The 22,849-nt window shown below is 41.9% G+C and overlaps 1 long non-coding RNA gene across 5 annotated transcripts; it reads left to right on the top strand.

Moving 5' to 3' along the window:
* Positions 1-3,044: 3,044 nt before the first annotated feature.
* Positions 3,045-22,065, top strand: LOC112651015 (uncharacterized). Of its 5 annotated transcripts, none has more exons than XR_007402746.1 (8): positions 3,045-3,301; positions 3,387-3,507; positions 3,827-3,968; positions 7,912-8,107; positions 8,733-8,823; positions 19,491-19,704; positions 19,798-19,976; positions 21,436-22,065. It is a non-coding gene; the product is annotated as an uncharacterized LOC112651015 (long non-coding RNA). The 5 variants fall into 5 exon arrangements; XR_004805727.2 differs by having other exon boundaries at positions 19,798-19,998; XR_004805730.2 differs by having other exon boundaries at positions 3,047-3,301; positions 19,491-19,633; positions 19,798-19,998.
* Positions 22,066-22,849: the final 784 nt, after the last annotated feature.

The raw sequence follows: 22,849 nt of genomic DNA, 5'->3' as shown, positions 1-22,849 counted from the left end.
TGCATCCGTGCCCCATGAGCTCGAGGACATGCGTGCAATCCACAGGCCCTACACGCAAATACATTTTGTTCTCCCTGAGAACTCAGTCAACTTCTTTGGGAGAATCAGACTTGATTCCGTTGTTCTCATAGTGCCTGACAATCAGAAACCCGGATATCCTCCACCCAGCCCCAGAGGGAGGGCTCTGGGGGAGGGTGGGTTTTTTGCACAGATGTCTCCCCCCACCCACTCAGTGTGAGACTCCAGGCGCAGAGGTAGAAGCCAGAGTCACTGAGAAGGAGCTTCTTAGAACTCAGGATGAACTGGCCGTTCTGGGGCCTGGAGGCTGTGAAGTTGTGCGGTGTCTCAGGGACTATCTGGGTAACACTTAATGAGGAGAAGAGTAGCTGGGGCGCACCTCCCAGGGACTGCCGGTACCAGTAGAGATAAGGGCTCGATGCCCCCTGCACGGTACATTCCAGGGAGAGCAGGCTGCCCACAAGCTGCACCCTGGCAAGCGGCCTTTGGTGGATAGTCTGAGCTCTGACACCTGAGGGAAGTGTAAAAGGCCATTTAGAGTGAAGAACCCCAACTGAACTTGCCTTCCTCCTTGACCCAGGGGTGGCTCAAGTCCTCCCATGGCCCAGGCATATGGGATCCACAGCAGGGAGTAGACTGGAAAGGCCAAGGGTGTGGAAGGGCCCTGGTCAAAGAGAGACAAACAAAGCGAACTCCTTCCCAGAGGATAGAGAAAACCAAGACTCAGCATACCAACCACTAGGATTAAAGCCCAGTAGCCATTCGAGAAAATGGAAGGAATGTACTAAAGGGAGTCAATCCAACAACTGAGACTCTAGATTCATAGGGTTAGCATTGAGGGTGAGGACTTGAGAGGACGCCTGCCAGAGAGAACAGCACCCACCTAAGAAAGTGCCCAGGAGAAGGGCAAGGAGATAGCAGGGCATAGTTCAAGCCAGCTTCAGCTCAGCTAGTATGGTTGACACCTCATCTGGGCCAGAGTGGTGACAGGGCTCCTCCCTCTTACAGATCTGCTGCCACAGAACTGAGTGATCATTTCCCCTCAAGCTGGGGAGGAAATGAGGCTGGTCCTTTCTTAAGTACGTGATGAATCACCCCATCCTCCCTGGGAACCAGCTTTACCCTGTACGTTATCTTTACTGAAATCCTGCTGAAGTTCTAGTATGTAAATATATTTAAAGGGTTATTATTTACCTGTAAACAAGAGATGACTCTCTGGCTCCTCCAAGAGACCATTGAGTCTTTAATAACCATCAGAGAAAATGTGACATTGGCAGGATGATGAAAAGGGATTTCAGTCTCTGAAGCTAGAAACCTGTTAGAGGACGTCACCTGGGTAGCTGAAAAGGAGATAAAAGTGGATCAGAGCTCAGGAGATTTAGGTCTCCAGGATATTCAAAGCAAAAGAAGCTCAGCTCTGAGGAAAGGAACCCTTCTGACAGCCAGCCAAGGGATCTGTATCCTCTTCATCCCCGCACATGGGATCTGAGACCTGGACAGGCGGAGTCAGCTACTGAACTGATCAAAGCTGGACTCTATGTTCCATGTGCCGCTAATGACCTCACTAGATCTCATTTACGCTCCAAATGCAACATGAAGTAGAGGAAACATCAGGGAGCCTTGGAATCAAATAGATCTGGGTTCAAATCACAGCTCTACTGTGCTGGTTTAGGAACCCTTAGAAAATTCTCATCTTCAATTTCCTCACCTATAAAAATAAAAGAAGGATTAGAATATTTCCAAATGGTTGAAAGATCCATGTTGCCTGCTGTGGGCAACTCTTACAAGTATTGGCTGGCTGTTTTTTGGACCCGAGGGAAAACCTGTGCCTGCAGCAGACTGGGAGATTTCCAGTGGGATGGGCTGGAAGGTGGGGACTGAGAGAATGACACCCAAGAATCATTGCCAGGCCATGGATCCATAATAGGTAAGGATGAGAATGGGCTAGGCAGCTGGTGGAACCCCATTTGATTGAAATGAGACATAAGACCCCAAGATGCCTGGAGGACAGCCAGTGTGTCCCAGCCAATCTCCTCTTCCCTTTTCCTTTGCTATGCGAGTCCTCTGAAGGATTCATTTTCAAACTGATTATTCACTTTGGGTTGGATGTGATGGGGTGCTTTAAGGTGAGTACCTAGGAAAGGAAACGGTAGAAGTGGTCTAACAGGGAGAAGGAGCCTGAAGCAAATCAGTCATTCATGACCCATCACCATTTCATCAGGGCCCTAGTGATGCATTATCTTTGTTTTTATTGCCGATGCCACAGTAACACAATAAAAGTTAGTGTTAGGGTTCTCACTCCTAACAGGGTGTCAGCGGCAGCACTATATTTGTGGGAGAGTATTTTGGGTTTTTGTTTCTTATCCTTTCTTCATCTAATGTATTCTTTAATAATATCCAAATAATGGTAAAAATCAAGTGGTAAGCAGAGTGTGCTTTCTGTAGCATTTGGAACATGCAGAAAATTGCTATCGCCAATGAGTTGTTCAATTTTCTTTTTTAGAAGTCCATTGATAGAAAAAAAAAAAGAAGTCCATCGATAGGATTCAATATAATATGTATGCATGTCAGGGACACCTGGGTGGCTCAGCGGTTTAGTGCCTGCCTTTGGCCCAGGGCGTGATCCTGGAGTCCCGGGATCGAGTCCCACGTCGGGCTCCCTGCATGGAGCCTGCTTCTCCCTCTGCCTGTGTCTCTGCCTCTCTCTCTCTCTCTCTCAAATAAATAAATAAATAAATAAATAAATAAATAAATAAATAAATCTTAAAAAAAATATGTATGCATGTCGGGATCAGAGAGAGTGAGCCCAAGATGGACCCGTGCCCATAGGCACACATGCAGCATCTTTTCTCCTTTTCTTTCCCTTCTGTCCTTCATGTCTGCTCCTGGAATTTTTATTGAGCCAGTGAAGGGAGGGAGACAGAGGGTGGCTGCAGATACAGGGAGAAGGGACCGTTCCTGCTCTTGATGAGACCACGTCATCCCTCCATTTAGCTGGCAGGCTTTCACACAAGCTAAGGCTGTGTGGGTCCTGCACAGCCCATGACAGCTGACGTAACCAGTCGCCTGCATTGGCTCAGTGTCATCATTACGCATAGAGAGCAATGTGGTCTTCCTCCCTAGAGATGGCACAACAGACTGGAGGGTGAAGAGACATGTCAGCCAGATCAGGGGAGCCAGCTGGCTCCTGACTCTCTGATGATTGTCGCAACTCAGTAGCTTGGAGCAACTTCCATATGGCTCCTGCCTTAGAAAAATTTCTCCTCACTCTTCATCCCCATCTGTAATATCACTTATTCATTCAAGTCATTCAAGTCATTCATATATTGAAATGTGGTTGAGAATATGACTCCTCTGCTCTGTTACAGCTGATCTCCAAGAGAGGAACTAGCCATATATCAGATGAGGAGGTGTTGACCAGACAGGCTGAAATGAAGGCTAGATTGAACTACGCTCTGCTGTCTCCTTGCCCTTCTGGGACTTTCTCAGGTGAGTGCCGCCTCTCTGGCAAGCCTTCCCTCAAACTCTTTTGTTACCGTGTTGGGTTTCTCTCTCCATGCTAGATTCTTAATGAATCGCTACTGACAGGATAAAGCTTTGTACGTGAAGAGAATGATAAATTTAACTCTTCTTTTTTTAATTTTAAAACTGAAATCTATCCCTAAATGATGGATTTGGAAGATACTTGCAGGGTCTATTTGTTCTTCTATGAAAAAGCTAAAATTACTTTGGCTAAAGGAAAGGGAGGAGAGTCAGCCAAAGAGGGATTCCTGCATTTCCCTAATCTCTCTCTTTCTCTGTGTCCCAGCCTCCACATTCTGATCTGGAAAACAAAAGAGAGACAGGTATAGAATCAGGAGCTCAATATTTCTTGCAGAGGAGAGTTATGCCAATTTCCAGGGTGAGAAGAACCAGGCCCTGGGTTCCTACGTATCACTCACACCAGACTGGTAAGTAGAGTGGTAAGCAGAGTAATGCCCCTGCCAAGTTGTCAACATCCTAATTCCCAGAACCTGTGAGTATGTTGGGTTACATAAGAAAGGAGAATTAGAGTTAAAGATTGGATTAAGGTTTCTAATCAGCTTTGTTTAAAATAGGGACAATATCTTGGATTATTTAGGTGTGCTCAACATAAGCACAAGAATCTGTAAACATAGAAGGGGAAAATGTAAGAGAGAGAGAGAGAGAGATGTGGTAATAGAAACAGTCAGAGAGCTGTTGTATCTCTAGCTTTGAAGGTAGAAGGGGTGCAGATGATCTCTAGAAGCTGCAAAAGGCAGGGAAATGGATTCTCTCCCAGGACCTCCAGAAGGGAACACAGCCCAGCTGACACCTTGACCTTAGCTTAGCAAAACTTATGTCAAACATCTGAATTATAGAACTATAAGCTATTAATTGTATGTTGTTTTATACCACTAAAGTTCCAGTAATTTATTATAGCAGCAATGGAGAGCAAATGCATGGCTCTATGATGCTTCTTGACAGAGAGACCCAAAATAGTCTCGAAGGACCCCCAAGGCACTCAGGATAGATTAGGAATAGCCATGCTCTCATTCGCATGAAAACAGATGAAGTGAGAGAAGCCATTAAACCCAGAAAGATCTCCTGCTTGAAATGTGGAAGACATAGAGCATCTTGCAAGGATCAACGGGGACTGAAGGACAGCCACACCAGTGAGGCAGCAGATATAATTGGGGAAAGATGCTGAAAACCAGGATGAATGAGAATTCTGAAGAAAACATAATCAGTGACCAAAGACCAAGTACCCTCCCTGACAATGCCTTGACACTTTGTAAACTCCCCAGAACTTAGCTTCCACCAGGAAGAAAGATAAGGAGAAAAGCATGATCTGACTGAGAAAAACCCCTTAATAAATACATGTACCCCAATGGGATGGGAACTTAAAATGATATTCATTTTAGAAAATAAAATTATTTTGCCTACCCAATATTTGAAGCCACAAATTTCATATCTACCTTATGCATGTTAAATTCAATGGTAAATAGGTGGTATGGAAAACACAAAAAATAAATAAGATGTGATACTTGCCTCCCAATAATTTATTATCCATCTAAGAAGGTGGGAAAGTCATTTAGATAGCAAATGCTAAAGGAGTTTGGGGACTTCTGCTTCCCGCCATGATGAAGAAACTGGTATCCAATGAGTCCTCCATATTCATTTCCTTGAGCTGCTGTAATGAAGTACCACACCCTGTGTGGCTTAAAACAACAGAAATTCATTGTCTCACAGTTCTAGATTGTAGAAGTCCAAAATCAAGATGATGGCAGGGCCATGCATCCTCTGAAATCTGGAGGGGAATCCTTTCTCGCCTGTTCCTGTTTGTTGACTTGCTGGCGATGTTTGGCACTCCTTGATTTGTAGCTATGGAACTGCAGCTCTGCTTATTCTTATTCTTCTTTTTTTTTTTTTAAAGATTTATTTATTTATTCATGAGAGACACACACACAGAGAGAGAGAGAGAGAGGCAGAGACACAGGCAGAGGGAGAAGCAAGCTCCATGCAGGGAGCCCCATGTGGGACTCCATCCCGGGTCTCTAGGACCATGAAGGTGGAGCTAAGCCTCTGAGCCACCCAGGGATCCCCAGCTCTGCTTCTATTGTTATGTGATGCTCTCTCTGTGTGTGTCTCTCTTCACTGGCTGTCTTCTTACAAGAATACCAATTGTATTAGATTAGGAGCCCACATTACTCCAATAGGACCTCATCCTAACCCAACTAATTACATCTGCAATGACTCTATATCCAGTGAAAAGGTCTTTCAAAAAAACCCTGCAAAAGCTATAATAATTCATCGCCAGGAGACATACACTACAAGAAATGTTAAGGATACATTTCAGGCAAAATTTTAAAAAAGAAAAGGTCCAGATAGATTGGTAAGGTAGCTGTTGGGGAGAGGTGGGGAGCTATAATATAAAAGGAGAAGAAATGCTTGGATATATAGCACTGACCAATATCATGAATAAAAATCTTTTTTCCATTTCCTTCATGATAGCCAATTCAAGCTATCAACAGTTTAGCAACTAGGTCATGATAGTTCTGAATATCTAACAGTTAGGTCTCATGAGAGGCTATAAGCCAGTTATAGAATATTACTGATGGAATATCAATAATACACATATGTGATAAATATTAAAACATTTTAATTTTCTTTAAAGATTTTATTTATTCATTTGAGAGAGAGAGATAGAACACAAGCAAGCAGGGTGAGAGGCAGAGGGAGAGGGAGAAGTAGCCCCCCTGCTGGTCAGAGAGCCCATCCTGGGGCTTGATCCCAGGACCTGGAGCTCATGACCTGAGCTGAAGGCAGACACTTAACCATCTGAGCCATCCAGATACCCCAACATTTTTTATTTTTTAAAATACTTTTGTAAATAGCTGATTTTCTACTTCAAGCCAAGATGAAGTATGGAACAAAATATCTAAAACAACAGTTGTTAAGATGTTAGACATCGAGCAAGACAAGACCAGAAAAGTCAGGTGAGTTTTATAATTGCCCGAGCTGCTCATTTGAGAGAATTTCCAGGCTGTGGCACACAGAGGGGAAACCCAGGTGGAGACCAGCAAACCCCTTGAGCTGAGAGAGGAGCCAGCTGCCCAAAAAAGAGAATTTTAGAAATCTTTAGATCTTTAGTATTTAGCAGAGTGCTGATCAGAGCACGGATGTGAGGAAACTATCTGAGACTGGAAAAACCATCACCCAAAAGGATTAAAGAGAACACTGGATTTCACACAGGGCCAGAAATAGTGCATATTCTCACCAGCCAGACTAGAAAACCTTAAAATTCACAGAGTATTGTGTAGAGTACTCAGAAGTGCTTTGCCTCAGGGGTAGAGCATAATTATCCCTAGCCTAAATGCTGGTCTAGTCCTACCTAACAAATATTTAAAGCCAGACACAAAAGGATCAGATTGTTTCCAAGGAAGTTAACTGTTCTAAAATAGAGACCCGAGAATATTTATAGGAATATAAAAATCCCAACACAAAAGTAAAGCTCAATACGTGGCATGCCATAAAAAAATTACCCAGCTTGCAAAGAAGCTGAAAAATATAATTCATAATGTGGAGAAAAATGAAACCATCAAAAGTAACGCAGAACTGACATAGATACGAGAATTACAAGACAAAGACCTTAGCAAGGTTATTTATTATGTGTATCCCATATGTTGAAGAGGATAGAGGAAAGATGTTAAATACAGACATAGAAGATATTTTTTAAAAGCCCCAAATCTAACTTTTAGAAGGGAAGATTACAATGTCTGGAAAAAAAATACTGGATTAGATCAGAACTGCAGAAAAAAAAAAAAAAAAAAACTATTCATGAACTCAAAAAGCATGGTATTAAAAATAAACCAGAATAAAATCCACAAGGAAAAGGAATTTTTGAAAAATAAACAGACTAGGACAACTTCAATCACCTAATATAAATGGAATCGCAAAAGAGAAGGAGGGGGATGGAAAGAAGGGAAAAAAATTCGAAGAAAGCATGACTGGAAAAATGTTCAATTTGATAAAACTCTAAACCTACAGATCCAAGAAGCCTGACAAAACCCAAGCACAACACTTACACACACACACATACACGCACACACTCCAAAGAATACCACAAATTGCTCAAGACTATTGTTAGAGACATCTTAAAAGCAGAGGGAGAATAAAGACATGTTTTGCACAGCAGAACAAGATAAGGAAGCAGAAGTTTTCTTGATGAACACAAAGCAAGAGGAAAGATAGAAGAGTAACAATCAAAAAATGGTGCCAATCTATAATTCCATACCAGGCGAAAAGCTTTATAAAATCTTTCTTCAACGCGCTTATTCTTTAGCCAAACTTCCATTCAGCATGCCAACTACCTTTCTCTTCCTCTTTCCACAGCGGCTCCCATCCTCATTACTGTCCCAGACAGCTCAGCTCTTGAAAAGCATAGCTAGCAAAACCAAAGTGGACCAGTGGGTCAGCCCCACTGGCAAAGCAGTTCCAGCATGACTTTGTTTTACGTAAGCTTCATTGTTTCTGATATCTCCCCACCACCTTCACTGAAAGTGATTCATCAAAGTATTTCATAGACAAAGTAAGTTTCTATCTATGGAGAATTCTGCTAGTTAGAAAATAAGATTTTTCCCTCTGTTGTTTACCACAAAAATTGGTAAAATTACATGGATTGTTGAGGTGGAGGGGGGTGATAAGTGTAATTTAGGGCTCGGATCTTGTAGTTACTGTGTCCCAATTCAGTGGGGGGAAAGTCCAAGTAAAAGACTGGAGCTTTAATGAGATATCAGTCCTGATGTGGCAGTCCTTGGCAGAAACAATAGTTGAAATGTTTGGAATGGGTGAGATCTCCAAAGTGAAGGAAAAGAACAAAAGTCCAAAAACAAGAATCACTGAAAATCCACACATTTGTTGGCAATGGAAGGAAAGAAACCTTGAGATAGAAAGAAAGTAGTCCTAGATGTAATAAGAGAAGTGGGATGGCCCCTAGCAGCTCAGAGGAGAGGGTAACCAAAAAGAGAGGAGGAGAATATTTAAAGGCCATAAAAAGGTCAATAAAATCTGGAGTGGAATCACTGGGATTATTGATGGGAGGCGGTGAGAGCAGCAGATGAGGAGCACTCCTGTGACAAAGGGCAGGTGGGTGGAGAGACTAGAGGGGAGATAAAGGGGACAGTAGCATTAATGTAAGTCTTTTTTTTCCCCAGGGAAATTGCAATCTGGTTGTGTTCATCAGGTAGAGGAGGAAATCTGCAAAGACCGAAGGACCGGAAAAATGAAAGATGCCAAAGAGAGAAGGTAATTGAGAAACAAGGAAAGCAGGAAGAAATTAATTCTTGGGTACTAAGAGAGGGAGAGTGCTTCCTCTGATATAGGAGAAAAGAAATTTTTACAAGAATGTCTGAAAGATAGACTTGCAACAAGGACAGCCACTAGACATATTGAAAGATGCCAAATCTAACTCATTATCGGTGAAAGGTAAATTTAAAAAAACAAACAAATAAACATCATTTCACTCATCAGATTGGCAAAATTAAGAGAATTAATAATATCTAACGTTGATGAGCATACCAACGTCAGATATTATTCCCCAATGTATGGGAAAATACATACTCAGTTTACACAGCTAGAATGGAAGCGGCAATAATCTTTGTCGAGGGCAGTTGGCAATGTTTATTAAAAATGCACATAGTATTTACATTTCAAAGAAATAATTCCATAAAAATACATGTACATGCAGGCAGTCAGTTTTGCTAAAATTTATGCTATAGCATTTTTTATAAATGGCAACTTGTAGGAAACACATAAATACCCATCAGTAAATGGATGGAAAGTAACTATCCATAACATGCCATACTAGGCAGCGGTATTGTTGAATGAAATAAGGCAGTTTGCGGTACCATGGAAAGATTCCCAAGATATGCTGTTAAGTAGAAAAAAACAAGTTGCCGAATAATATGTATAAAGCAATATGATTTATATCAAAGCACATTCACAAAAACACACGCAAAGCAGTTTCTATGTATACCTATGTGTGCCTATGCACACTCATTCACTCAACCAGTAGTCACTGAGCGCCTGCTATACATTCCCCACGTGGCTTATTTTAGTAAGGGATGCAAATAAAGAGAAAGAAAGGGCTGGAAAAATGCACGCCAGACTGGCACTAATAGTTATTTCTGAAAAAGAAAGCAACAAAAATTGTCAAGAGAGCCTTTGTTTGATTTGCAGTGTTTTAAATTTTGGAGCTAGATGTATTTCTGTAACACTGTTGAGTACCATCGACTGAGCCCGAGTCTCACTCCCCTTATTTTGAGCAAGTAACTAAAGGAATTAAGGTCATTAGGCTCGAACTCCATTTACTATTTCTCAATAGTAAATATTTTATTGAGAAAGGCATCTAAAAAAAGGTGCCAGAAGAGTTCAGACCCACAGGAAGTCGGGAGGTCCATCTGCTGCTGTATAAGTGAAAGGAACAAGGAACGCACAAGCCAATGGTCCAAGACTGGGAGAAAGAATGTGTGGACTGCAAAAGCTGAAAGAAAAGATGCTGAGAACCACCTGTCTTGTAAGGTAAAGGCATAGTCAGTGCTTGGCCCCAGTGGTGTGAGATTGAAGATCTGGAGGGGTTCTACGGATTGAGAGAGGAAGCTCCTACCTGGATGTGGGGCCAGAAAAAAAGAACATAGATCTGCTCCTGAATCTTTCTAGCATGTGAAATGGGTCAGTAGAGATCCGTTTCAAGATGAGTGTGGACTTGAAATAACGCGGCGTGGTGGGAGGGCGGGAGAAGTACCCCAGTGCACTTGCTCCAGCCACCCCCCTCCCGGGCCCTCCCGTGGGGCCCACCTTGGAGAGCTCTCCGGGAGGAGAGAAAAGTCAGAGGAGCAGTAGCAGAAGAGGACAACTAGACAGACAAAAGGAAAAATATGCACAGCAGAGCAGACACTAGCTGCATAAAGTCAACAGCAACGGGGATGAGCCCGGGTGCTACCAAGAGGATGGAGGGTGGGGACCCAGTTGCAGAGGCGGGAGAAGCAGGCGCCTAGAGCTCCGGGTGTGGCTTCCTGGGATCACGGAAACCTTGGCAGGAGGCAAAAAGGACAGCCATTCAGGGGAAAGTCAGGAGAACCAGGGCGTCCGGTTGCTGTCACTCCCAGAGCAAGGTGTCCCAAAGACCAACCATCAGACTCAGGCTGGGAGAGGCCAGTGCACATGCGCACACCCTTGCACCCCTTCTCTCCTATGCACACCCTAAGATCCCAAAGCAAGCCTTGTGATGAGTCACGTCAATAGCAACAATTGTTTGACCTGGCAGGGGTGTTTACTCATGACTGCATTACTAAGAGCACAGTGACGATGTGACCAAGCCTCACAGCTCCGCTCAGAAACTTACAGAGCTCTGTTGGAAGGTGGGTGCTCCCTGATAATGGAGTTTCTCTTACTGGAGCAAGCTGAGACAGAGCAGGTTGGGAAATTTTCAGGAAAGTAGAAGAGTTACTAAAGAAAGCGCCTTAAGGGAAAAAAATGATAAGCTGCATATGCAAATTGAAAAGAAATGACAAAGCAAATCCCAAAACGAGTTTTAAAATTAGTGGATTAATGAGGTTGAAGGCATGGGCAATTTCTTTTTTCTAACAGAGAACACAGGATGGGCCCTTGCTGTGTTCAGGTGCAATCGAGTTGTCTCCTTCTTCATCGCCCTTCAAGCTGCATCATCCTGTTCCATGCAACTGACAAGGGCATTGAGGCTTGGAGAGACGAAGTCACTTGCCCAAGGTCACACAACACTGGCATCATCTGGGTTCTGTCTAATGCTGACCGACTACAAAGCACCTGTGTTTAAGCTGCTACACTTCATTATTGGTCACCAGAGAGTGGGAACAGCAGTGCTTCACACTGATGCTGCACAGAGGCTTGCCCTTCACCCCGACCATCTATTCATGTTGGTGCTTCCTTGGGCCCTGTCCTTCCTATGGAAATGTTTAACAACTCTATCCTAATAAAGACCCTGGTTCCAAGGGCTTTTATTATCAACCGCACTCCACAGATAAGAAAGATGAGGCACAGATTAGTTACATAATCCTGCCCACAGTCACAAGATTAACGGGTGGTTGAGCCAAGAGGTCAACCCAAGGTAGTCTGACTCCAAATCTCCAATGATGGTGGTGGTGTGCCCCGTTATCAGGGTAAATGCTCGCTTTTGCTTCCCCGGGGGGACACAGAAACAAGAAAAGGCTCGGATGGGAGGCAAGAGATGAATTAATTTTCCTCTTCATAGGAGGAAAACAGGCAAAAGACAAAACAACAAGATTGAGTTTTCTGTTAGCAAATACATTTGCAGTGTTAGGAATTTCAGATATTTGAAAGGCAAGGGGGATTTCACAAAAATCGGGAATTTCAGGAAATGGGTCTCGAAGTGAATCCAAATATGCTCAAAGGAAGAGTGTTGTGAAGAGGTCAGGGAATATGAGAAAGGAAAAAAAAAATCCAAAGTGAGTCGAAAAAAAAAAAAAAAAAAAAAAACAAAGTGAGTCGAATCAGACTACAAAAATATTACTACTACTGCTATAAACATTTATTGAATACTTACTATGTAGCAGCCACGGTTATAGACAGCACGTTCCCTGGGTTAGAATGATCAGCAAACACACTCAGAACCTCCTCAAGAACATGGAGTCAACAAGCAATGGATAGATTTGATTACATGAGCAATAATATCTCTTTATATCTCTTTAACTGAAATTCATTTTAAAATATTAAGTCAATAAGGCTTAGTCTTTGAATGATTCTAGATTCTATGATTCCAGATGCAAAACAAGATTCTAAGGATATAGCCACAGAGACAACCTGCTTGAAGAGTTGATTATAGTAAAACAAAACAAGCAAACCCCCCCCCAAGCTAGAAGATGACATAAACCCATGACAGGTTTATGTAAAATGTAGGAGCTAGGAAGAAGCATACTATGAGGGTTACCCGAAGGTGAGAAAACGAGACTTCTAGGAATATTGTCCAAGGAACACCACTGATTTAGGTGTAGCTAGGTGTAGCTAGAAGTCAGTAATAGATATACTCAGAGCTCAGGTAGGCCTAGGGATATGCACTTTGACAAAGAACCTTCCTCTACCTTTTTCTCGTAAGCTGGAAGTCTCCTAAAGACACCATAATTTCATTTGGTCACAGTAGTAAAAAACAACGTACATAGTCGCTAAGTATGTCTACAGAGACTTACTCATTAACATATCTAAATTTGAAGCATATTTGCTTAAATTTCAAATAGCTCTCTACCCATAAGGATAGAAATATTACATTTAATATGACCCATGACTGATGGAAGCAAGATGAACAATGAATAACCTAGGAGCTCCTGCATGGTGAGGGTATGGTGTTTGGAAGTTTAATATTCCTTCCCTAAGGAGTTGAAAGGTACAGGGAGTCAAGGTGAAGTGAGGACCCCTAATGGGTGTATAAGGTCATTGTTAGGGATGAGCTGTCCCTCCTCCAGCACTCCTCTGCACCACCCCTCAGGTCCTTGGTGAAGTAGTTGAAGCAAGCTCTGCCACTCTGTGGGACACACACACACACACACATGCACACACACACACACACACACACACACACACACACCCTGGGAGAGAGAGCTGGCTTCTGCACATTTCATAAGAGCCTTAGGTGTGGCCATTACCTTTAAGCCTAATGAAGCTATAATTAAGGAAGAGTGAAACATGAAGCAGAAGAAGCCCCTATTGTGGTATTTTCACTAAGAGCAGAGGCTCCTCTAGGTCAAGTGAACTCCCATATTTCTTCCAAAAAACATCTCCTTGTCCAGGGAGAGTAAAGGAAAAGAAGACAAAGATTTAAAAAAAAAAAAGAAAGAAAGAAAAAAAAGAAGAAGAAGCTGGTATGAGAACAACTGGCCTAGCTAGACTTCAAAGATTTCACTGGAAGGAAAAACCAAGCAGGAAGGAATTGCAAGATATTTGTAATGCGCATGTGCTGTACAACTTATAAATGGCACATATCTAACATTTCTGTATGTTTCATATCCAGTGTTATGAGAGCATTAGAATCTGTTAGAGAGACCAGAAGGCAAATAAAGAAGGTAAAGAAACTGAATGTAGAGGTAAGGAGCTTGTGAGATGTTGGCAGTATTCTGAAGATGTGCTCAATATAGATAAATAAGTTAGTGACTTCTGACACACATATGACTAGATAAAATGTAGCCTGAGTGTGTCAAATACAGATAGAAAGGCATGGAGGGGAATGGGAAGGTAGGCAGGAAGGAAGAAAGAGAAGGAAGGAAGGAAGGAAGGGAGGGAGGGAGGGAGGGAGGGAGGGAGGAAGGAAGGAAGGGATAGGGGGAGGAGAGAAAGGAAGCTAGAAAGTAGCTGGTGCAAGACTGACCAAGCCAGCAGAGGGCAGAGGGCCAGGCCTTTTTAGGAGCAGTTTCCAGGTAAGGCAGGGCAGCAAACATAGGTGAAGGTCTGGGGAATGTGAGTGATTATAAGGATCTCATTAAAGGAGTGGCACTGGTCAACAGGGCTTTTAAGAGGGGGGACACTTGGCTCCTAACTTGGGAAATTATCGCATAGTATTAACCATTGTCTCTAGGATAAATAAACAAAACAATTATTGTCACTTTGAACCCTTGAATTATATAAATATAATTATAAGTAAAAATATTAAATGATTATACTTTAAAAGTATTTTTAAAAAATTAAATCATAAATTTAAAATTCATATGTAAAAATAAAATAATAAAATCTTCTCTTTAGTTGATTATATTGGGAACTGTCAGTTCTAGGGAAGCCCACCTATGAGCCTACAGATTCATTAATTCTAACAATGAGAGGGCCTCCTAGCTTACCAAGGCGAGTCCATTATATTTATGGATGAAAATAAGGAGTCCTAAAGTTGTTAAGTAATTTGCATCATTTGACACCCATAGCTTGGTAGTGGTGGAGCTAGGACTTGAACCCAAGCATTCACGGACTAAGAAACTAGGACCTGAGAATCTAAGATAAGGCGCAGTTGGGACAGGAGTGGATGTTAGCAAGGAAAGAAAAATATTCTTTCCTGAAATGAAGCTTTGGCTACAAAGAGGAATATGAAAGGACTCACAAAATGTCCAAGTACAGAGAGGAAGATCAGTTGGTCAATGGTAGAAGACAACTTTAAAGAAACCAGCTTTGCCCAGTTTTAGGAGAGTGAAGGTTTAACTCCTTAAAACAAAACAAAAACAAAAACAAAACACACTGCCTAGATAATGAGAAGGAAGTAACAGAGGGATGACGTCTCCAGGACCTCTGCTTTGTGGGCCACCAAACGATTTCTCTGTGGCATCGTACCCCTCATGGAAGTCATCAAGGCCCAAGCTGCAATCCCAAGCTTTCTAAGCTCGTAAATTTGTACCAGCTCAGAAAAGGTGGTTGAATCTATCATGGTCTACCCACATTCAAAGGTTGCTTGATAAACTAGAATGCCAGTTTACAAATTTAAGATTCGACAATGAAAAATCATCACAGGTTCTGGAGACATGCTCTCGAGCCATCTACTTGAACGAGAGGAATTCTGAATTCAGAACCACTCATTTGTTCCTTCATCCATTCATCCAGCATATAACTTTTGTATCATCCACTCAGATCACAGTGACATCCTCTTGTCTACTCCAGAGTCCATAGAAGGGTTCTGCTGCGGTCATATCAACCAATTGATATCATCATTTGGGAAGGAGGACCTAACCAGAGTGTGATGGTATTGTCTTCACAGATGAATATTTAGTTTGCTTATCCCTTCTCTTCACTAAGCCAATACTCCCACATAATTATATTATTATTTATATAAATTCTCTATTGATTACTTTTGTACCTCCAAAACATATTCACAATCGACACATCCTTACATCTTTATTTCTTTTATCCTGTAAAAATCCATACTCTCTGTTGACTCCTTACTTCATAATGTGATGTCATTGGTGTCCTAAATTTCATCTGTTTCTTTTCCTTCCTTCCATGCACCAAATTTGTCATCTGTAATTTTACTTATACTTTAATCGAGGTTGACACAATTTACATTCTATTCTGTAGCACAACTGAGCATTATGTGCTTCGTCTATAAAGTCAACTCTAAAAGCTGAAAAGTTAAAACTGTTTATGTTATCATGACCTCAGAAATAATTATTTTCTGCAAAGTCATACAGGTATCAGTACAGTTACTCTCTTGTATCACCTTATTGGTTTTACTGGAATTAGAATTCTGGGTATTTTTTAAATAAGTTGATAAATTATCATATTTTCAGTTTATTTTTCCATGCTGTCTTCCAAGTAAATTATGCGACTACTAGTTGTCCCCCAATATCTGCTCTCCATTCTTCTACTCTAAGAAACCCAAATTAAATTTAGTTGGGCATATGGGGGTGCCTGAGTGGCTCAGTCAGTTAAGCATCCAACCCATAACCTCAGCTCAGGTCTTGATCTCAGGGTTGTGAGTTCAAGCCCTGCATTGGGCTCCACACTGGGCATGGAACCTACTTAAAAAAAAAGTTAGGTGAGCATATGGAGATTTGGAATTAAAGAAGCAGATTTTCCAGATTTGCTTATAGCGAGGCATAGCCATGGGACTAGGGATGTAAGCTCCAGTGTGGTCTGCAACTGTCACTAAAAGTCCTAAAAGGAAGTGGATACATTCATTCTGGCTGCCTTCCCCTATCCTGCTCCTTTGTGCCTGAGTGGGACGCCCTCACTCATGTTTGGATCGTTAGTGCTCTAGGGAGTGCAAAGCAGAAAATTATTCTAGGTCCTAGTCACCGTGTAGCTTCTACAGTTTCTACAGCTGCCTTGAACTACTGACATTCAGACTTCTATGTAAAAGAGAAGAAACATTGATCTTGCCCAAACCACTCTGCAGTCAAACCACTTACTAGCTCTCTGCTGCCTCACTCTGGGCATCTTTTATGTAAATGAAAGCAACAATGTTTTGTTTGTTTAAATCATGTTTACTTAGCATCTCTTACCTGCAGAAGAATGCATAACCTAATTGATATAAACTCAGAAAGGACGCTTTTGTTTTCCACGCTTGCCTGGCTCCTTTACTTCACAAGGCAACAACGTAGAAGGTGCCAGTTGATTTCAGGACACACACATAGGAAACAAAGGACACAATGACCATGTCAATGGGTTTGGTGACATTTATTCCTAATCAAACGTATTTTATTTGAACTGTCTATGTAAAACAATGGATTTACGTAACTGACTACCCCCAGGACAGGAAAAGCAGAGGGAAAAGGAAGAAAAGAGGAAGAAGAAAATAAGGCTTTTAACACAAAATGTTCCGTGTAGCCAAGACCCAGAATTTACAGAAAAGTTCAAGGCAGAAGCATACCTGGTCAACCGTTCTTCTGTTCCACCCAAATTCTCTTTGTTCTATCATTTCTGGACCTAACTTTCTAACAATTTTATATTCATCTTTCCATACCCAAGTAGTCCCTTTCAATACCCAGTTTATTTGGCTGGTTCTCTCCTCTTTATTCTTTTCAAAACTCTGTCCTTCCCTTCCTGCCAACTGTTATCAAGACCCCCAGTGTTCTGGAGTGAACCGGAAATGTGTCCTCTCCCCATCCCTGGGTCATGTTCATAGAAAGACTCAGTGGGAGTGGGGGAGAGCAGAAAATCACTTAGCCACAGGAATGGAGCAGAGGGAGGAGACAATGGCAATCTGGTGGATAAATTGCTCACCCACAGATGCTCAGATAAATCTGTAATCAAAAGGAAATCTGAATGCTTGGCCAAGGGGAAGTAAATTGCCTGAAGTCGATCCTTTGTTGGTGTCTTTGATCTTCTTCAGTGATGGGTCGGTCCTGCCACCCACCCCCAAGCTCAGATGCTATCCGCATGATTTGCTTGCTTTTCTGTGCCTGAACTAGGGCTTTGGGATTTCAATTACTGTCGCATTCAAGAAGCCTGGATTAGAAGGACAGGGAATTTAGCACTTGCATACTACATATATGCCCCTTCTATGTATTTTCACACATATTATCTCACTTAATCCTCATAATGACCCTGAAAGACAGCCAGCTGGTTCTTTTTTTAATAATTCATCATTTTTGTTTTTTCTTTTTTTTAAAGATTTTTATTTACTTATTCATGACAGACACAGAGAAAGAGGCAGAGACCTAGGCAGAGGGTGAAGCAGGATCCCTGCAGGGAGCCCGATGCAGGACTCCATCCCAGGACCCCCTGGGAACACGACCTGAGTCAAAGGCAGACACTCAACAAAGGAGCCACCCAGGTGCTCCCAATAACTTATCATTTTTAAAACAAAATGTATCATATATTTAGTGTGTGGTGGGCATGCCTGAGGTGCACGTTTAATCTTTACAAGATTCCCAATACCTAGACCATACTTTACAGTTGAGGAAACCAATATGCCCAATAGTAACTGCTATTAGTATAAATACATTGATAAATATTTTTAAATGATAATATGAACAGCTGATGAGCTTATACAACAGTATGCTATTTCTGGAGGGCAATTCGTTATATATATATAAAGTCCTAAAAAAGCAAATACCCTTGAGTCAGCAATTCCACTTCAAGGAATGTGATCTAAGAAAATCTTCAGATATTTCACATCCCAAGTGCAAGAATGTCCATTGCAAAACTGTCTTTTTTTTAAAGATTTTATTATTTATTCATGAGAGACACAGAGGCAGAGACATAGGCAGAGGGAGAAGCAGGCTCCCTGCAGGGAACCCGATGAGGGATTCGATCCCAGGACCCCAGGATCATGACCTGAGCCAAAGGCAGACGCCCAACCACTGAGCCTCCCCAGCGCCCCTGCAGAGCTGTTTATAATTGTCAGAAACAGTACCGAAATAAGCTAAATATTCAACCAGAGGAAGTCAGAAGACACATTATGGCCCACAAAATGGACTAATTTTCATAATTCAAAACTTGTCTTAGGAGATCATTTAGTGTTACAGAAAATAATTGTATTCACGTGGAAAACCATTTATTGCTATGTGAAAAACATATAGCTTTTAATTTAAGACAACAGATTGAAAAAAATCATTGACCTCTCCTTATTTAAAAAAAAAAAAAAAGCCACGAACTATCAAAGTATAGGTTTTGGTAAAGATGCACAAAAGAAAAGAAATTAATATAATTGCTGAATGCTTAAAAGGAAATAACAAAACAAGACTTTATGCCTTTCTGAGAGATCAAAACCAGCTATGGCCAACGTGATACAGAAATCAGAGCCGAAACGCAGCTTAGACAGGTAGCAGAGAAAGCAGAGAGTGGGGGCCATTTTCAGGGTTCCCTCAATCCACAGGGACATGATCAGGGCATGAGAGAGAACTTAGCACAGTTGGTTGAAGAACTGTGTGTTCAAGGGCTGCTGGGTCAGAGTCTCCTTCTGACCTCCGTATGTGTATGACTAGGTGTAGACAACATGTCTATAATGTGAAGCCGGAAAACACAGCTTCCAAAGAATTCAACTGTGAACCTAAGAGGGGCAGTGGCTTTCAGAGAAAGGGTTGCCCGCTTGCTTATCTGAGAGCAAAGGCTGCCAGTCCACCCACCACACCCAAAAACAGAGAACATGCGGTCGTCTTCTCATGCAGGGAACTGGCCAGCACTTCGCAGAAAACGTGAGTCAGTGATAGGTAATAATCAACTTTTTTTTTTTTTTCATAAACGTGGTTGGATAACAGTATCAGGAGACATTTGGTTTTAAAAAGAAAACAGCTGTGGTAAGGAGAATGTTGTGGATTTAACAAACCATTTAATTATCCTCTTGGGATTCTGGAAAAATGGTATTTCCCAATTCCCTAGGGTCTCAAGGAGACCAGATGACTAGTTCTGAAGAGTGGAATGTGAGCAGAAGCGTATGACGCTTGCAGGTTTGGCCCCAAACTCCTAATCTCCAACATATGATCCTCCTCTCTTCTCACCTTTTCTGTCAGCCTTGGGGAGCCTTGGGCACTGACCTCCTGGATCTGAGTCACCTCTGTAGGAGAGCTGCCCCAGTGAGCTTCCTGACCAGGAAGATATGCAATGGCCTTCATGTGAACAGAAAACAAAACAAAACGATTTCTACTGGATTGAGGTATTAAAAACTGGAGGATTGTTTCATTAACTACTCTTACTTATGTGGCAACATTAAAGGGAAAGACCAAGGTAATCGAACGAAATACAGATTTCAGGGAACAGAGATAAATCCCAAAAAGACAAGGACATTTATTTAATTCCAAGTGTCTTTTTTCTTTTCAGAAAAATCTGAGGACATATTGCACTCATTGATTAGAGAAAGGATGAAGTAAAGACAAACAAACACCAAAGAAGAAGAAAGAGTTCATGTACATTAAAAAGTATTGCTTACATGAAAATTTCCAGAGAAAAACTGGAAAAATATAGATATAGACCCCAAACAAGCAAACACCCCTAAACAGGTGCATAACATGAGGGGGAACGGTAAGCAATAGTGGGTAAATGCTTTTGACATGTTTTCATCATCTCAGTGGTCGTGATCTCAGTTTCAATGAATGATCCCCACAACCCAAGGGAAATTTGGTGGCTACTGCATAATAGTGACAAGCTGGACAAAGCCCAGAACGCAGAGAATTCCCTAGGATATGTTCCTCTGTCCAGTATTTCTAGGTAACAAAAACTGCAGCAACCCAATGAAGCTGGGGCCCCATAGACTCAGCCCTCTGCCTCTGGGAATGCATAGACGTGATGCATCCCAAGAAGGAACTCAGTCGTGCTGAGGTGCCAGTGGAGGGTAGAGGGAAAGTGGACTGGCAGGTGAAAGAAGGTTACAATGACTATGAATTTAAACCTTGTGACCAGCTACAGAAGCCAGGACCGAGGTAGATGTGTTTTGCGTTCTCTAATGCTTTCTTTACCTCCCTTCTCTGAAACGTAGACATTATAGGAGGAGCCCCGCAACAGTGGATGACATTGGAGGTTTTGAGTGTCTCCAATTCAAATTTCTGTTCAATCTCCTGGCCTCTTAATACGACCTAGATAACTGCTTTCTCTGATCCTATGACTTCAGCACCCACAAGCATGATCTGTTTTCTCCATGTACCAGCACAGGACATTAGAGACACATTAGCTGTTGTCACAAGCAAAACTCCAAACTTCACTGTGGCACAGGCATGGTAGAATTTTATTTCTTGCTATGTGAAGTCCTCACTGGTTGTTTCTGGGTGACGGTTACCTCTCCACTACTCCAAGGAGTAATTCAAAGACTCAAGAGTGGCTGTTTTTTCCCATCTGCCTTTTTAAAAACATAACTTCCAAGATCCTTCTACTCATCTATATCAAATTGGTAAAAAGTAAAGAGAGAGATAAGCCTACCTGTCTACTGAGCTTCTTGACCTGGAGGTGACCACAGGTTATCTGCAGGTGGAGACACACTCACATGGCTTGCCTTGGGATCTCCCTCTATCTGTCTCTGTCCCTGTCTCCCTCCACCTTCCCACTCCTCACATGGTCCAGCTTCACTGTGTCTTTTCTATTTCTGGGTCCTCTTCCTTCTAGCTCAGATTCCACGTGAAAATCTCCACACAGCTCTCCAGGCAAAGGTATATGGTGATTTTTTACGTTTTTGGGAAAAGGAACAGAGCCCTTAATGAAGAGATGATAATCATTATCTAAAGAAAAGTAACTCAGGGTCACTGCATCCTTTTCCTAAAAAGCCTATCGATACTTTCTTTGGGAACCTTGTTTGCTTACACATCTGCTTCAGTTAGCAGGTTAGAAAGAAAGTCACTCTTTAATATCTCAAAAAGCAGAAATCGTTGTTCATGGATTTTCCCACAATACACTTGGAAAGTACACATAAGGTCCTGCCCTGGGCAGAGTAATAATTATGACCATGATACACTTTCTCTTTTGTGGTAGCTTTAAAGCCTTTGGAGGACCCAACCTCAGATGGCCACCGACGGGCCACCGGTGCCTCTGTGTTGTCACCCATCAGTCACCGAGGAAGCCCAGCACTGAACTAGTGGAGCTGACAACTACATCTCCTTCCACCAGTACATTTAATTCAGAAGAAAGGAAGTTCGAGTCCCTTGACCACTCCTTTTTCATTGGTGTTCTGAAATTTCCATCCAATTGCTGTTTGAAAAAGAATTAAACACAAACCCCTAAACACTCATCCCTTTATTGTGTAAAGCAGCTCAGCCCTGCTCCCACCCCTATATCCAAATTTACATATGCATACAATATTCAGCTAAAAAAAAATTGAGGGAAATGGTGCTGGGAAAATTGGACATCCACATGCGAAGAATGAAACTAGACCAATCTCTTGCACCATACACAAAGATAAACTCAAAATGGATGAAAGATCGAACTGGAGGGTATTCTGCTGAGTGAAATAAGTCAATCGGAGAAGGACAAACATTTTATGGTCTCATTCATTTGGGGAATATAAAAAATAGTGAAAAGGAATAAAGGGGAAAGGAGAAAAATGAGTGGGAAATATCAGAAAGGGAGACAGAACATGAGAGACTCCTAACTCAGGGAAACGAACTAGGGGTGGTGGAAGGGGAGGTGGGTGGGGGGTGGGGGTGACTGGGTGACGGGCACTGAGGGGGGCACTTGATAGGATGAGCACTGAGTGTTATTCTGTATGTTGGCAAATTGAACACCAATAAAAATAAATTTATTTTAAAAATTGAGGGAATGACAGTCAACCTGACGAGCGGCAGGTGGAAGCATCCTACGGTACCCGAGTACACGCTAACCCCCCAGAGCTAACCAACAACACATTTCCTCCAAACAAAACAAAACAACTTTCCTCAAGGAGAGTATTCAAGCAGCTGCTCAGAGGAAAAAACCAAAAACACTGTCTTATGACACTAACTGCTATTGCTTGAATGTTGTCTCTCTGCCAACCAGTTTCTTAGCAGTCTTTTTTTAAAAAATTATTCAATGGCATTTAGCAGATGGAAAAACCATAGATCACAGAGAAAGGCACACATCATAATCATACACAAACTTACCAGTCTCAACAAAAACAGTCTTAAAGGCCTTAATCATTTATTTACAAAGACATGAAAATGTTTTCCTTTGGAAAAATAGACTAAGTGATGTAAGTGAAGAATACACTTATCAGTAACAAAGCAGATCACATAGGAATGGACACACAGTAAAATAATGTCAATATAATTAATGTGAACTAGAGTAATTCCCCATTTTAAGTAGCACTGAATCCACCATCCTTTCTACTATCACTACTAAAAAAAAAAAGAAAAGAAAAAGAAGAAGAAAGGGAAAAAAAAGAAAAAGTAAAGTAGAAGGAGAGTTGCTTTGT

The sequence above is a fragment of the Canis lupus genome, chromosome 16, assembly GCF_003254725.2.
Source record: "Canis lupus dingo isolate Sandy chromosome 16, ASM325472v2, whole genome shotgun sequence".
NCBI classification, from domain to species: domain Eukaryota; kingdom Metazoa; phylum Chordata; class Mammalia; order Carnivora; family Canidae; genus Canis; species Canis lupus.
Note: the sequence above shows the minus strand (reverse complement) of the source record. Positions and strands in the feature narration are given on the sequence as shown.